Here is a 5,057-nt window from a genome sequence, read left to right as displayed (position 1 = left end):
CCCCACTGCTGTGTGCACGGGCTCCCTCCTCTCGGTGCTCTGAGCCCTTTCGCTCACGGCACTGGGGCCTCTGTGCTGTTAGCTGCCCGTCTCCTTTAATCCTGACAACAAACCTGGGAGGTGGCGATTCATGCGCCATTGTGCAGGCAGCTCAGAGAGGAGAAGGGATTATCGAAGGCTTCAGAGCTAGTAACTCGAGGACGCGGGTGTGTATGGACGTATACGGAGGGGCCACCGTCTGTGATGCTGAGCAGGCGCTCAGAGGTCTGCAAGCATTAGATCCTCTCATTCTTGCAAGAACCCCGTGACATGGGTACGATCGTTACTCCCATGCAGTATCGGAAGAACTTAACACAAAGAGGTGAGTACCTGCACACAGTTGCACAACCAGTGGGGGTGGACCGAGTTAGCCCCAGGTCCATGTGGGTCCAGGGCCCCCCCCCCCCGCCGCTTCTGTGGCCTCTCCCACTCCACTGCTTATAGGAGCACGCACGTGTGCACGCGGGTGGGTGTTCACCCGTGTGCATCGTACTCTACTGTGTTTCATGCAGCAGGAAGAAAGCTCGTGCAGTTGGCCAGAGGCCCCTCCAGAAGCTGAATCACGCCTCGTGTCCTTCATGACCCCTTTCCTGAGGGCCCTGCATCACCCCAGCTTTCCATCAGCTCTGAGAATGGGGACCAGGGAGAACACAGGTCACTTGAGATCCGAAAATAATCTGTAAAATGTCTTTGGTGCAAGGTCCTGTGTTAAGATACCCCGGCGTAACTACTGCGTCCCTTCCCGTCCTTCCCGGGATGGAGTCTCAGCCCAGCTGCCCCGTGACCAGGACTGGGACCAGCTCCCAGGAGGAGCTCTGGGGGGGCAGGTGCTGAGGACAGGGGAGCCTGACGGTAGCCGCAGGAGGGGGTAAGGGAGGAGTCCCGCCTCCGATACGTGAGGTCTTCAAAGGCTGAGAGCGGGCAGGAGAGGAGCAAGGGAGGACAGGTGTGTGCGTAGACAGGACAGCACAGGACAGGTGCTTCGGCTACGCCCACCGCCTGTTTGCTGGGTGTGTGATGGGCCGCAGAAGCGTGTAAAGGACTTGAAACCATTCCGCCTTGGCTGATTTCTCGTCTACACACGCCTGATGTATCTTCCAGGTGCCCCAAAGGGGGTACTGTGGGACCTTGGTCAGTTTGCGACTGTCTAGCATCCGATCCCCATTCCTATTATCACCCAGGACCTCGTAGTAATCCCTCACTCCACTCGGTGTCGGCAAGGCCCCTCTCTCCAAAGGCAGCCGGAGTCCTCTGCTCTCTGCTTCCCCTGAGCCGGTGGCCGGGGCCAGATGTGCTGGCCTGTGACTGTGTGTCCCTCGTGGGTGGCCTGGGGTCTCCTGGCTGGTGGAGGTCATCTCCTTAGCAGCCGTGGGCCGGTGTGTGCCTGCCCTTGATGTCGGCCGCAGGGTCTGCAGACCGTGTTCTCTGAGCCTCCGGGCTCCCTCTGGGGGTCTGCGTTACTCTCCCAACACACTCCCTTCCTGGCTTACCCGTTGGAATCAAGAATTCTGAGGGTACAAATTGTGCAAGTCGCTGGGAATGGAGGAGCAGGGGAAGAAAACTCTCCGTATTTAGCCCTCACCGGTGCCCCAGCCGTAAAGGCTGCACCCCAGAACCCAGAGCCCCGCATTAGTGTGTATGCCCACTACAGCAACTCTTCCGGAAGCTTCTACCTCAGTAAGTGCGGTACTGAAATCGCTGTGTGGTTCCTTCCTATAGAAATCACAGGGTTGGGGCACCTGGGTGGCTCAGTCGGTTAAGCATCCGACTTCGGCTCAGGTCATGATCTCACGGTTCATGAGTTCAAGCCCCGCGACGGACTCCGTGCTGACAGCTTAGAGCCTGGAGCCTGCCTAGGATTCTGTGTCTCCCCCTCCCCCTGCCCCTCCCCTGCTCACGTTCTGGCTCCCTCCCTCTCTCAAAAATAAATGAACGTTTAAAAAAGAAAAGAAAAGAACGAACAGCATTCAGCGCCAGAGTCTGAGACGCTGGTTTCCGCCTCTAGAAAACCATATTTCTTACTGACTCAGAAATGGGACAATTTTTATTTGTAGCTGTAAGTGAACACAGTTTAACAGGAAAGACTTGTCACGGGAGTCTTCCGCAAGCTCCTGGCAGTGATCACCTCCTACAAGCCATTCCTGGAATGTTTAATCGTTTAATCGGGGATTCGAACTGGGGCGACTTCACATGCAGAATCTGAGCCAGCAACCCCCCGCCCCCGCCCCTGCCCAGCTCTCTGGGAGCGACATAATCAGGCAGCCAGTATTAGGAGAATCCCATGTGTTAAGTTGCTAACGCTCCCGCAGGCCATCTGGGGACCAGGTAGCTTGCAGCCATCTCTGCTGCAGATCAGAAGGGATGGGAGACACAACCTGACAACTGTGTGATGTGTGATATGGGAGGAAGGGGAAGAGAACTGAGACCACAACCACATGCTTACCCGGGACCGGGTCTCAGCATCACCCAAAGAGATGATGTATTAAAGAACGTAAGTGAACGTGTTGGACTCTCTCCCTCCATCTCCCCCTGGAACTTCCCCTCTCGGAAAACCTCAGCAGCGGTTGTAGGTGGTATGTGTGGCCAGACTCAGGCCGCAGAGGAGAGGAGAAGGGGAGCAAGGAACCCAGGGAGGGTGGGAACGGTCAGGTTCAAGCAGGAGACGGGGCTCAAGGACTGCGATCTGTGCCAGGATCCCCGGCCCGAAATCCTGCCCCCATCACCTGCTTCTGCGACGATGGAACACGTCCCTTCTGCAGAGAGCACGGGTAGGCGTTTCAGGAGAGAGGGCTTCTCTTTCTGACACTGGAGTGGTCCTGACTCCTGGTGGCAGCCGTATGTGTGAGGAAACTCCATTGGCACTCTTCTCCAGCCAGTGTTCTGGAGCCCCAGCCCCCTGTGGGCTTGTAGCCCCAGCTCTGACCCTGGCCGGGCGGTCACCTCTCTGTGGACCGCTCCGTGTGGCCCTCCCACCCTTGACTCCCCCCGGGTACACGTCGCCAGCATCATGCAGCCACACCTCAGAGGGTTGTCTCCCACTTTCCCGGTCCCGGAGCAGCCCAGGGAACTTCTTTTCCGTTCGGAGGACTGACGTGCCTGCAACAAGGTCTAAACACCAACTTTACACTGGGTCCTCCTCTCTAAGTGTGTTCCTTCTTTAGGTATCGTCTCTCGGCCTCTGGGAATTCTTTAGAGTCTCTCCCCTGTTAATAAGGTTTGATATTGAACTTCCCCTGTGTGTTTCTGTCTCCAAACGGGAACCTGACTGATACGGGATTGGGAGAGGCCGCAGCCCCTCAAAGATGGGATCCGGAGATCGGTTTGGTCCTGCCCGTGGACCACAGTGCCCTGCTAAGTCCCCTGATAGTGGGGACAGGGATACCGGTAACCCGTGGCAGACGGCGGCGTTAGAATTCAGCAAACTGTAACCTGTGTTTGATTCTGAGGAGGTGCCAGCTGAAGGAAGTGCTTTGGACACCAAGTGGTTGCTGCACTTGACTTTATGGCTCAAATGACAACTATGAGCCCCGCGATCTGGGAGTGATTTCTTTCAGGGCACTTGAGCCTTTCCGAAAAGAAAATGACACAGTCGCTTCCTTTAGCTTTCAGCTTCAGTGGCTGTCCGAGAGCTTCCACGATGGCCTCGGAAAGATCTCCGTTTTCTTATGGCAGCAGGGCTAAGATTGCTGGAAATAAAAATGGAACATTTAATTGTGTGGGTTGCTGAATTACAGTGATTCTTAAGTTCACAGCCTCATCAAGTGTCTCGTGTGCATTTTCGGACATTGGCTAGAAAAGAATGGAATCATGAAACTTTGGGAACAACTGGTTGGACCCAAATAAAGCTGCCAAGTGAATTGCTGTGTCATTCGAAGCCTCCCTGACCCAGAAGAATTAGCTTTCCCTCTACTGCCTGAGGAGGATATCCTGCCTTTGCTTGGAAGCCTTGTGACCACTCACCTGGGGCAAGCCTTGGGAGTAGATTCTCCTGTCCCTCAACACACCAAGATGCTCTGCTGCTGCTAGGCCCAGGATCAAATCTCACCATGTTCTTTTTTTTTTTTTTTTTTAATGTTTGTTTATTTTTGAGAGAGAGACAGAGTGCGAGTGGGGGAGGGGCAGAGAGAAGGAGACACAGAATGGGAAGCAGGCTCTAGGCTCCACAGCCTGACACGGGCCTCAAACCCCCAAACCGTGAGATCATGACCTCAGCCAGAAGTCAGACACTCAACCGACTGAGCCACCCAGACGCCCCCAAATCTCACCATGTTCTAAGGGACCAGAACACACTATAACCCAGTAGAAGATAGCTTGCATACTCAAAGAATTGCAAGAATTTTACACATGGACAGAAAGCCTGGAAAAGACAGGCAGGAGGGAATTCTAAGGGTGTTAGACCAGGTGCAGCCCTCAGCTACAAAGATAAAGCAGAAATAGTTATCGTAAAGGGTGGCATAAAGGGTCCCAGTCACCAAAATGCTTTAACCACAAGGATATCCCCCAGGAGGCTGATTGATCGTAGTGTCTGTAGGAATTACATAGATTTGTAACCCACCAGTAACTTCCTTGACTGAGTTAATAAACTCTAGATCTGGAGCCACAACCCTGACTTGAATCACCACAGTGAAGAATCATGGCCTCTCAGTGAGTTTCCAGACCTCAGTCGGTTCACAGACCCAGAGCTCTTCGGCTGAAGGAGAAGCCAAGTAACCTGAGGAAGGACCCTGTGCCGTTGTTGCAAACACCCAGTGTAACAAGAGTCTCGTAGTCCTTTATGAGAGCTCACTGGGGCATAGTGCGATGATCCTCATGGGATTACTAGGTCGTAGTTCCGAGCTGATGCCACGATGACTCAACAGTCAAAGTGGGGCGTACAGCAGTGAAATAATAGAGACTTAGTTCAAATCCGACCCACAGGGGGCTTCATTTGCCCCCAAAGTAACTCTCTGACCATGGGGTGCTGTCATGATGGCCGGAATGTCCAAGTGAAAGTCCATGGAATGTCCTCTCCTGATCAG

The sequence above is a fragment of the Lynx canadensis genome, chromosome D1 (genome assembly GCF_007474595.2).
Source record: "Lynx canadensis isolate LIC74 chromosome D1, mLynCan4.pri.v2, whole genome shotgun sequence".
Taxonomy (NCBI): Eukaryota; Metazoa; Chordata; class Mammalia; order Carnivora; family Felidae; genus Lynx; species Lynx canadensis.
The sequence above is the reverse complement of the archived record's forward strand: the minus strand, read 5'-3'. Positions refer to the sequence as shown.